The following is a 12627-nucleotide window of genomic DNA, read 5'->3' on the forward strand; positions in this document are numbered from 1 at the left end:
GTGGGTTACATGCTGTTTAATGCAGTATATTTCAGTGCTTTAGTGTATGTTTAATGCAGTATATTTCAGTGCGATACTGCATGTTTAACGCAGTATATTTCTGTGCATTACTGCACGTTTAAGGCAGTATATTTTAGTGTGTTGTTTAATGCAGTACATTTCAGTGCATTAGTGTACGCTTAGCACAGTATATTTTTGTACATTACTGCATATTTAACACAGTATATTTCAATGCATTAGTGCACATTTAATGGCGTATATTTCAGTATGTTACTGCACGTTTAACGCAGTATATTTCAGTACACTATGTGCTGTTTACCACAGTATATTTCAGTGCATTAGTGCACGTTCAATGCAGTATATTTCAGTGCGTTACTGCGTGTTTAGCGTAAAATATTTCTGCGCATTACTGCATGTTTAACGCACGTGGTTGGTGCACGTTTAATGCAGTATATTTCAGTGCGTTACTGCAGTTTAACGCAGTATATTTCTGTGCGTTACTGCATGTTTAGTGCAGTATATTTTAGTGCATTAGTGCACGTCTAATGCAGTATATTTCAGTTCTTTACTGCATATTTAACGCAGTATGTTTCATTGCGTTGGTCCACGTTTAATGCAGTATATTGCAGTACGTTGGTGCATGTTTAACGCAGTATATTGCAGTGCGACAGTGCAGTTTTACTGCAGTATATTGTGGTGTGTCAGTGGAGTGTTTGTGTAGTGAGTACTCAGGTTAAAGTGCACCAAACACCACTTTCCATTGATTAAAGTGCATCTCCATGTACACATTTGCACATCTTTATTACATTTTGTTAATAAGCACCCTCTATCTTGTCTGGGAGTCCAACAAGGAGAGGCAGACATTCCCATGGCATTGTGAGGTGGCTAGTAGCGTATGTGTCCACAGGCAAAGGTGGACGTGGTCAGTCCTCAGGCAGGGCTCTGTATAATGATGTTGCCACAGCATGCAGAGGTGGTGATGGACTGGCTTACTAAACTATCCTCATCACCAGAGACCAGGGCACAGTCCACTGCAGCTGCCAGAGTGGCTTATTCTGCCTCCTTCTCCACATTTCTTCTTCTCATAGCCCCAGTATCAGGCATGGAGGGATCTGCTGAGTTATTTGAACACAACATCAGCCACTTGCTCCTTGACGATGCACAGCCATTACTTGATTCAGATCTTGGCTCTGAGGTTGAGGAAGGTAGGAACATGAGCCTACAGAGAGGGGAGAACACTGGTACACAAATTGACAGTCATGTTCCCCCAGCTGCAACGTATTGCCAAGTTGTCGCCAGTGATAATGAGGATGGAGGAGATGATGATGATGAGGTCACTGACGTGACTTTGGTGCCAGATAGAGCAAAGGAGGAAAGTGAGGGTGAGGCACAACCCCAACAAGGCAGCCATCATGCAAGAGTAAAGAGCAGCCATCCTATTCCATCACATTGTGGAGCTGTTATCTCCCAGCCCACTTCCCACAGCTCAGCTGTCTGGGCCATTTTTAGCACATGTACAGCTGACCACACTGTTGCAATTGGAAAATTTTGTCTCAAGCACATCAAGCATGGCAAAAACACCAGCCATTTGGGTACTGAATGCTTGACAAGGCATTTAACCTCCCACCACTCAGCCCGTTGGCAAGGGCACCTGAAAGCCACACAAAAGGGACGCAATTCTGTTACTCACCTCAGTCTACCGCCACTATATCTCATGACCTTTACAGCTTCTGCCTTTTGGTCTGGTGGATTCTGTCTCCTTCTTTGAATTTGCAGAATGTGCTGTACCACAATGGCAGGTTCCCAATTACTATTTCTTTTCATGTGAGTCCATGCTAGCTCTGTACCAGAAATGTCTTTTTATGCTTCAATGCTTGTTCAACTTGGTTGGGGTGCAGGGTGAGCTTTGGGATACTCTGGATTTAGTGCACAAAGAAAGCAGAGGACACTCTCTACCTTCTCTGGCAAACAATAGGGGACACAACAACCCTTGGAAAGGTCCCAATCCAACAGCACTGGAACAGATACCCAAGGGTTTAAATCAACAGTCACTAGAATCCTTTATCCAGGCCTATACTCACAATGTCCCTATATTTGGAAACCGCTATCCAGTATCGGCCAGACACTTCTTCTGCGAGTGTCAGGGATGTGCTGGCCATATCGCTACTAATGCTCAAGGGCGGACGCAAATGTGCAGGTGCGATCCCACAAGTGCCCATAGTGTCAGGCACACGAATGTGCGCACACACATGAATATTCACACGCACGCACCAATAAACGTTGGCGCCAAATACCATATATAAGTGCAGTAGTTGCACTAATACTTTGTTGTCTGATCTGCAGCTGTACCTGTGTTCCTGAACCTGATCCTGTTATTCCTATATTTGACCCGGCTTGCCTCTGACATTGAACCTCTCCTACCTTGATCCCGGCCTGTATCTGGGCTTTGCTTCTTGTCTCTTGCGCATCTGCCTGAACTCACATTGCCAATCTCTGCCTGTACCTTGACTATTACTTCAAGGCAAGCCACAGTCTTGGGCCCAACAGATGCTGGAAGAAAGTAACGTACAGCTATAAACCATGTCTACCTTCTTTGATGCAATGGATCAGTTGTATGATGTTGTATGATGACCTGCAACGGACTACCATGACAGAGGCTGCCCTCTATGCACTCCAGCAAGCCTGAGGACTATGTCACGGACATGGAGTGCAGATACATAGTGGAATGATGCAGCCCTAAGACACCAGTTCCACTAAGGCCTGTCAGAAGGTTTGAAAGATGAATTGGCACAGGTCGGAGTACAAAACACCCTGGAGGCCCTAATCACACTGGCCATTCAAATTGTCCGACGGCTCCATGAGTGATTGTCAGAAAGGTCTTCCCAGCAGCCTCGTCCGGTCTGGATGATGCCCGGGATTCCAGTTCCTGCCCACTCTGCTTTTGCCAGCCCTTTTCCAGTCCATTCCCCTCCTGGTAAAACTGCAGCCAATGCACCAGAACCTATGCAGCTCGGACTAATGCATCCTTCACAGTCTCCTGAGGAACGTTTTCATCGCCGGCAAAACACCCTCTGTATATACTACAGAGAAGCAGGTCATTATATATGCACATGCCCAGCCATCTCCTGCTAGACCCCTTTCACACTGACAGTGGGCCACATTAGCTGTAAAGCGCCGCCAGTTTTAGTGGCGCTTTACCGTCGTTTTAGCTGCGATTTTCGGAGGCTTTTAACCCTCGATAGCGGGCGAAGAAAGAGTCAAAAGCGTCGCTGCCGAATTGCTTTGGAGGTGCTTCGTCATCACTGCCCATTCATTTCAATAGGTAGGGGCGATGGAGGAGATGCTTGCAGGACTTTTTCTAATGAGAATGACAGGAATATTTTTCACGGCCATGTGTGGATTACCGGGAGCTTAATAAAGTTACGTTAAGAACCAAAATCCTCTTCATCTTGTACCTGAACTATTCCAGAGGCTGAGATCTACAACTATTTTTACTAAACTGGATCTACAAGGGGCCTACAATTTGGTCTGAATGTGTGAAGGAGATGAATGGAAGACGGCCTTCCGCACCAGATGCGGTCACTTTGAGTATTTTGTAATGCCATTCAATCTGTGCAATGCCCCTGCTACCTTTCAGCACTTCGTCAACAATGTTTTCAGGGACTTCCTATACAGTTTCATGATCGATTACCTGGATGACATTTTAATTTTCTCCATATCACTTCATCTACATTGGGTGGCATGTCAGGAGTGTGCTGTGCCGTCTCCGCCAACATGGACTATACCCAAAAGTGAAAAAAGTGAGTTTGAACAGCAGAGCATTCAATTTATAGGATTAATAATCTCACCTGAAGGATTTAAAATGGATTCCCAAAAGGTTTCTGCCATCCTGAACTGGCCTGCACCGACCATAAAAAAAAGGGGTACAGTGCTTCGTAGGATTTGCAAACTTTTACAGAAGGTTTATTATGGGATTTTCCGCAATCATCACCCTTGTCACACAGCTGACCAAACAGAGTATTAGTTTCCACTGGACTCTTGAGGCCACATTTGACGCTTTAGAAAGACTTTTTATCTCAGCACCTGTCCTATGTCATCCAGACCCATCTGTACCATATGTACTAGAAGTGTATGCATCCGAAGTCGCAGTGGGAACAGTCGTCTTACAACGCCAGAGCCTTAAAGACTTAATGCATCCTGTAGCATTTTTCTTTCATAAACTTTCTCCAGCAGAGAGAAATTATGAAGTTGGGGATCGAGAATTACTTGCTATAAAGGCAGCTCTGAAAGGTAGGTATTTTCTGGAAGTGGCAGTACATCCCATATTAATCTATACCGATCACAAGAATCTTGAAAATCTGAGGACTGCCAAGCACATAAAGCTGGATAAAGTACGTTGGGCCCTGTTCTTTTCAACATTTATGTTCCATATTACCTATCGACCGGGCTAGAAGAATGTCAAACCAGATGTACGTTCCCGCATGTTTGATGACCCCAAGGAACCACCTATGCCAGATACCATCCTATCTGAAGGTAACTTACTTTTACAGAATGATCGTTACCCGAATGAAGCAGGCTTCTGTATAAGGGGGTCACATTGATGTTTCGGGAAGGGTTACTATGGAAGGAAGACAAGATATTTGTACCAGAAAGCATACGTGTAACTATTTTGGGTCTGTGTCATGATCATCTTTAAGCAGGTCATTTCAGAGTCCACAAGATGCTCAATCTTCTGCAATGAATGTTCTGGTGGCCAGACCTTGAAGAAAGTTGGAAGAAGTACGTGAGTTCATGTGCAATCTGTACCCAGAGTAAGAGTACTAAGAACCAAGCCTGGGGCCTACTCCGACCACTATCAGTTCCTGACAGGCCATGGAGAATGATAGCTGTGGACTTTATTGTAGAACTCCCTTCATCTGAAGGTTGCACAGCTATATTTGTAGTAGTAGACTGCCTGTCCAAAATGGCTAATTTTCCGCCTCTGAAGAACAAGCCCCTTGGCCATGGAGACGGCTCGGGTATTTATGAGAGAAATTGTAAGACTTCATGGGGTCCCCATGTCCAATTTACTTCATGATTCTGAAAAACTGAAATGTGAAGTTTTTAAGATTAAATGATCCTTGTCATCTGCCTATCACCCCCAAACCAACGGGCAAATAGAGAGGACCACTCAGACACTCGAATAATACATACAATGTTTCACTACCTTCATTCAGGATGATTGGGTATCGTTACTGCCATTGGCGGGGTTCTCCTACAATAATGCTAGCCACTCTGCAACAGGTCAGTCTTAATTTTTTGCCAATTACAGTTTCTAGCAATACTTCTTACCTGACTTTGTTCCTGGGGCCATGGTTCCTGCTGTCCAAAGCACAGTAAATTACTGCAGGAAACACTTACTAAGGCACAGGCAGCTAACAAGAAGGCCTTCGACAAGAAGAGAAGGGGAGAACTGATTCTTCAATCAGGAGATCAGGTATGGCTGTCTACAGCGAATCTCAGGTTAGCATGTGCTTCCAAAAAACTTGCACCTAAATTTGTGTGGCCATTTCCAGTCAAGAAGAGTCAAAGAGACTTAATGAAGTCGCATATGAATTGTCCTTGCCAGAGTCATTTAAAATTCATCCTGTATATTATTTTGAAACCTGCAGTACCTAATTCTTGAACTTGTGATCATTAACGGAGACAAGGAATTTGTGGTTGAAGTCAATGTGGAGTGTCGGAAAAGAAGAAACCAAGTACAGTACTGGATTAAATGGAAGGGCTATGGTCCAGAAGAAAATTACTGGGAATCTGAACAATACCAAGGAACTAATCCATGCCTTCTCCCTCAGTCATCCACAAAAAGAGAGCCAATTGGGCATCCAAAGGTTGCCCGTAAGGAGGGGGCAATTTCAGGGATGTGCTGACCATAGCGCTATTAATGCTCAAGGGTGGATGCAAATGCGCAGGCACGATCTCGCAAGGGCCCCTTTGTGCCAAGCACACGAATGTGCGCATGAGCACATGCCAAGCACACAAATTTGTGCATGCGCACGTGCCAATGTGCACGTGATAATGTGCATGCGTATACATTGTTTGTGCACTCATCAGCCACCTACTGGACATACTCACCCAGGGATTGGCTGAGACCACATAAATATTCAGAACAAGGGGTGCCTCTTTCAACCCACTACATTCTAAAATCTACTAGAAGGCAGGAGAAGTAGTTGAGCCTGCAGTCAGTGAGACCCAGAACAGCCAAAAATAATCACACACTGCTTCAATGTTTACAACGGAGCCAAAGAACTAAGAACCAGGAACTATAATTATTCTAGAAGGGTGCTACATCTGTACTCCCCACAGTGCGGGAACACTATACCGAACCAACAGGGGCTACATAAAGCCTGTCTGAGTTCAGTGTTCCTTTCCAATCAGAAAACAGAGAACTCCATCCAAGCAGGTCAATAAGCAAACCTATCCACCTGAACGGTATCACCACCCAGTGTGACAGCACATTCCTACATATGTGTCACAGGCCATCAATGCTTAAAGCAGAACTAAACTGAATCTGAGCACTACAAACCAAAAATGCTATTGAATACATTTTTTATATCAAAAGCAAACTACCCCATCCAGTCATGTCTCCATGTCTTTATTTTGTTGAGAAATCACTTTGAAAAACACCCCCTAGCATTTCTAACCCCTGCCATCTTGAGTAAGAGCAAATGACGGAGCGATCCCCGCTGAGCAAAGCGTTGCCTGCACACGGACACAAACCGTGTGAAGAGGGCCCTTAGACCGCTTGAAAGTACTACATCATTTTGGCCAAGGCCAGAAACCAGGAAGCAACTGAACAAATGTAAAAAAAAAGTTAAAACAAGAAAAATATAATAGTCCTTCCTATCTATTTACTAATTCCAGCATAAGGATTAAAAATAGTTAAAGAGTCACTAAGGGATTTTTTTTTACCTTACTGCAGTCCTGGTTTCATGTCCTCATTGTTTGTTTTTGCTCTGATGTTGCTGTAATCCTTCTCTGTTCTGAACACTTCCTGGTTGTCTGTTTCCTGATAAAAAAAAGTCATGGGAGCTTTCTCTCTGTGGTCACTAATCAAGGAGGTGTGATTACTGTGTGTCAAAAAACCCTCAACACCAATCAGTTTCGTTTTACAAACCATCACTGCCCTGTATTGGCTCTGAGTCTCTGTACATTACATAAGCAGGAAAAAGCATGCAAAAACGAAACTGAAACTGCAGGTACATTGTATGATTGATTTTTATCTATTTTTATTAATTTTTAAAGGAATCAGTTAACTATTATACCCTCTATACCCTGTAAACAGTAATTTCAGCAAAAAAATATGTTTTCCTTTACAACTCCTTTAATGTTGACTGAGAGAGTTTAGTGCTACTTTAAATATTAAAGAAAACCAGTCAAAACTGAACTTATGCAACTTGGTTTATGCCCCGGCAACTGCATGACCTTATGCTGGTAACACACACTGGGATTTATTTACTAAAGCTGGAGAGTGAAAAATCAAACTCAATTTTGCATAGAAACCAATCAGTTTCTAACCGCAGCTTGTTCAATTAAGCTTTGCCAATAAAACCTAGAAGCTGATTGATTTCTATGCAGAAATTGGTCTGATTTTGCATTCTTCAGCTTTAGTAAATAAACTTCACTGTCTCTAAACTCCTTGTGGGTGGGGTCATCTTTGCACGGAGTATGCTCATTAATGCCTGGGACCAGGTGAAGACTGTGGTCACGTGAAAAATCTGAAATTAAGGTAGTTCCCCCAACATAGAAATTAGCTTTTACTGTGTGCAGTAATAAAGTACGGTGTTAACCCTTTTGTAGCAGTGTTACCTCATACCCCTTAGTGCTTTACTGACCCTGTTTTTTTTCAGATACGCCAGAACCAGCATGCACCCCCTTCAGCTTCAGACCAGGCCTTCAGCTTCAGACCAGGATTAGAACTGTTAATATACCTTTACTGAACAAGTGTGGCATAATAGTTCATTATGAACAATGTCCTTTCCACAACCCTAACTAAAGTAGTGTGGCTGCCCAGGCATACCTCTTTGAGGCGAGAGTCCATTATGGCATTGACCATGGTTTGGGTGTCTCCAAAAGACACAGGGTCTGCAGCGGACTAAAAGGTGCAGCACTTCTGATGCCACAAGCAGAACTGAGCCAACCAGTTTAGCTAGACCCCCCCCCCCCCCCGACCTCAGCATTCCCCCCTTTTTATAGCACAGGCGGGATGGCTAGGACTAAAAAGACCAGGAACTGAGTATAAAACAGTTATTCTTTCCCCAACCTGGGCTAGAACAGACACATTTCAACCTGCCTACATCCTGAATGTGTTTGACATGCAATAACATTGGCACATAGTAAGTGGTAGCCCAACTCTAGTTCTGGTACAATCATTTTTATTGTTGCACTTGAATAACAACACAGCAGATCATCCCCACAGGGGGCATACAACAAGGAACTGGAAACAAGGCATATAGGCATGGGTGATATTCTGTACAACTAAACAATTTAATAAAGCAAAACATCAATGAAACGACCTAGTGGTAGGGGCCGTAGGTCCACATAAGTTGCCTAAGTCCAAAGGCCTAGGGGCGTCGAGTACCATGAGGAAACAAGAGGGGCAAACTGGAAGAATAGGAGGGGGAAAGGAGAGTGAAAAAAAGGAAACAAACAACTGAGGGGGAAAGGTGGGAGTGATTCCCAAAAATGAGAAGATGGGAAATAGAGGGAAGGGTAGGGAGAAGGGTTCCTGCAGGCCTGGTGGTAATATCATCAATTATGTGATGCCCAGACTGGTCAGATGCAGGGAGGGGAGAGTATATGATCACCAGGGAGCCCACACTTTCAGAAATTTAGCGTGGGGATCATGTAAAATACCGGGCATTTTTTTGTTTATCATTATGGTGGTCAGGTTGCTCTTCACATCTGCAAACAATAAAGAAGGTGTCTAACGGGGCTTCGATAAAGCACAATTTGTGTGCGAAACATGTAAGCTGTGACTCCCTTGCTTGTACATGTAGTGCTCCTCGTGTTCTTAATGGTTTTATGTGAATAAAGGCATTTGGATCTCAGTTTGGTGTGCAGCCATCCGGACTTTTTTTTCATTAATAAAGAAGGTGTCTTCCAGGCTTTAGCAAAAACACATGTGGCAGCAATGAACAGGTAAGCTGCAAGCTTCTGCTGATACAAGAATAGGCCCTGAATTGGACAATGCAGTAGGGTGAGTTTGGTGTCTTTACAGATCGGTACATACCCCTGTAGAATAGGGTGTGTAGGAGCACAAAGACCCTGGACCAAAACCCTGCTAGACGTAGACAGGACCACCAGATATGAGTAGCCCAACTCTAGTTCAAACTTTATTTTTAGTTCTTAATAGAGTGAGTAAAAGTCAGTACTTCTGGCTGGGTTTTGTTTCTGTTTGTGACTCAGTTAAGGGAAAAATCCCCATAACTTACTGGGACACCAGTACAAGAAAGAGGAAGTATGTGTGTCACTGGGACAGGAAGGTAGCAAAAACATTAAAAACATTTTAAGAAATTCCAACCTTTTTGGTCATTTTGTAACCCATGAATAAAGGAATGTGGTGCACTACAATGTGTAGACCACCAGCACATCGTAGGCTCCTATTAAAGTGGAGTTTCCATCCCAATTTTTTTTTCCATTATTGTGCTCATTAGACCTAAAAAATACTTTTTTTTTTATACTCACCTGGAAATGCCTGTTGCTATGCAGTCCCACAAAATCTGCCTTTGGAATCACCTAGGATACTGACATCATCCCCCTCTAATGCTCCTGGGAAATGTGTGTCATCACTTCCAGGAAGTAAGTGCTTGTGGGCTTCACAATGCCCACAAGCAAAATGACAATAGTGTGGACATAGTTTTATAAACTATGGGCCAGATTCAGAGAGAGAGTATGCCGGCGTATCTACTGATACGCCGGCGTACTTTCAAATTTCCCGCGTGTTATCTTTAGTTTGAATCCTCAAACCAAGGTACGACGGCATCTGGGTAAGATCCGACAGGCGTGCGGCTTCGTACGCCTTGGGATCTTAGATGCAATACTTCGGCGCCCGCTGGGTGGAGTTTGCGACGTTTTCCTCGTCGGGTATGCAAATTAGCAATTTACGAAGATCCACGAACGTACGTGCGGCCGTCGCATTTTCTAACGTCGTCTGTAGTCAGCTTTTTCCGGCGTATAGCTAAAGCTGGTATTTTGCGGCGTATAGATAGACTTGCCATGTTAAGTATGGCCGTCGTTCCCGCATCGAAATTTAATTTTTTTTTATTTTTTGCGCAAGTCGTCCGTGATTAGGGATGGACGTAACTCACGTCTAAGTTAAAAAAATGACGTCCTAGCGGCGTCATTTAGCGCAATGCACGTCGGGAAATTTCGGGACGATGCATGCGCGGTTCATTCGGCGCAGGGACGCGCTTCATTTAAATGAAACCCGCCCCCAACCCGCCCAGAGATGAAATCCGCCGCCAGAAATACACTACGCCGCCGTAACTTACAGCGCGAACTCGCTGAGGATTTGAATATACGCCAGGTAAGGTACGGCAGCGTAGTGTATCTCTGATACGCTGCGCCGATGTAAATGTATGTGAATCTGGCCCTATCTTTTTTGAATAACTATGTGGAGCGGCGGCGGATTGTAAAATAGTTAGAGACCGGATTTATATTATAAAAACACATGATGAAAGGACATACATTTAAAAAATGCTAATTGTGGTTGGAACCCCGCTTTAAGTTTCTTTTATTACCGAGAGTCCCATGAGTAAAGCAATGTTTTAGTGCTCTTTCATCAGCTCATCAGGCAATAGTGACATGCTTGATGAAGGGGGTGATGAAAGAGCTCCAAAATGTACCTTCACTCACGTGACTAATAAAAAACCTTAAGAGAAGAATACAATAGGGTTGATTTACTAAAGCTGGAGAGTGCAAAATCTGGCGCAGTTGTGCATGGTAGCCAATCAGATTCTAACTTCTGCTTGTTCAATTAAGCTTTGATATATAAACTGGAAGCTGATTGGTTTCTATGCAGAGATGCACCAGATTTTACACTCTCCAGCTTCAGTAAATCAATACCAATGTACTAGTGATCTACTCAGTCTTTTCAAGGCTCTAACCCAGGGGTGCCAAACCAGTAGCCCAGGGGGCCACATGTGGCACGCGGAGCCCTCTCATGTGGCCCGTGACCTCCTGCTCTGGGATGGGATAGAATAGAATACTGTTATTAAAGGTCTGTTTATTACTAAAATCCCAGGGCTAGATTCAGAGAGAAGATACGCCGGCGTATCTCCAAATACGCCGTCGTATCTCTGAGTCCAGCCGGTCGTATCTATGCGCCTGATTCATAGAATCAGTTACGCATAGATTTCCCTAAGATACGACCGGCGTAAGTGTTTTACACCTTCGTATTTTAGGCTGCATATTTACGCTGGCCACTAGGTGGCGCGTCCGTATAGTTAAGCGAGGAATATGCAAATGAGCTAGATACGCCCATTCAGAAACGTACGTCCGGCCGGCGCATTTTTTTATGTTGTTTACGTTAGGCTTTTTTCGGCGTATAGTTACCCCTGCTATATGAGGCGTATCCTATGTTAAGTATGGCCGTCGTTCCCGCGTCGAGTTTTGAAAATTTTACGTCGTTTCCGTAAGTCGTTCGCGAATAGGGATGTACGTAATTTACGTTCACGTCGAAAGCAATGATGTTTTGCGGCGGATTTTCGAGCATGCGCACTGGGATTTTTTCCTGAACGGCGCATGCGCCGTTCATAAAAAACGTCAAATGCGCGGGGTCACAGTTATAATACATAAAACACGCCCACATCATCCACATTTGAATTAAGCGGGCTTACGCCGACACAGATACGTTACGCCGCCGTAACTAAGGGCGCAAGTTCTTTCTGAATACAGAACTTGCGCCCTAAATTACGGCGGCGTAACTTATCTGAGATAAGTTACACCGGGCATAAAGATAGACAAATCTATCTGAATCTAGCCCCCAGTGTGTATATATAGGCAATGGCATATATTTTCTGCAGTGGTTACTGGGCTGCTTTAAAACTGATCCGCAGATGCAGAGCAGTGCACCTGCGGGTTACCTGCGAGTTTGATAGACTTCTATCATTACCTGCGAGTTTGTTGAGCTTTCTGAAAGTGCACCAAACATGCAGAATATAATAGAAGTCTATTGCAAAGTGCAGGAAAGCCAAAGGTACACTGCGTTGCACCCGTGGTGAGGGTAAACCGCAGCACATCAGTGTGAAAGCAGTCATGGGCCCCTTTCACACACTCAGTCCGACCAATTGTACCCTCCATTCACCTCTAAGTAGTGGCAGACATAAACCAACTTGTGTCCTACCTTCAATATGATCTGCTAAAAAGTAGAGTGGGCTGTGTCAGTGTCCGCTCTGCATGCAGAGCAGACACGGACATGCCATCCACCCGCTCCGCTCATTGTGGCCCGCGACCGTTTACCAACTCGCTTAAGTGGCCCTCGCTCTTCCAAAGCTTGGGCACCCCTGCTCTAACTCTTCTTGTTTCTATCCAAAACAAAATAAAAAAGTTTTATCGGCAGTTTGACTCGGAAGCAGAACTTCATCC

The sequence above is a fragment of the Rana temporaria genome, chromosome 5, assembly GCF_905171775.1.
Source record: "Rana temporaria chromosome 5, aRanTem1.1, whole genome shotgun sequence".
NCBI lineage: Eukaryota > Metazoa > Chordata > Amphibia > Anura > Ranidae > Rana > Rana temporaria.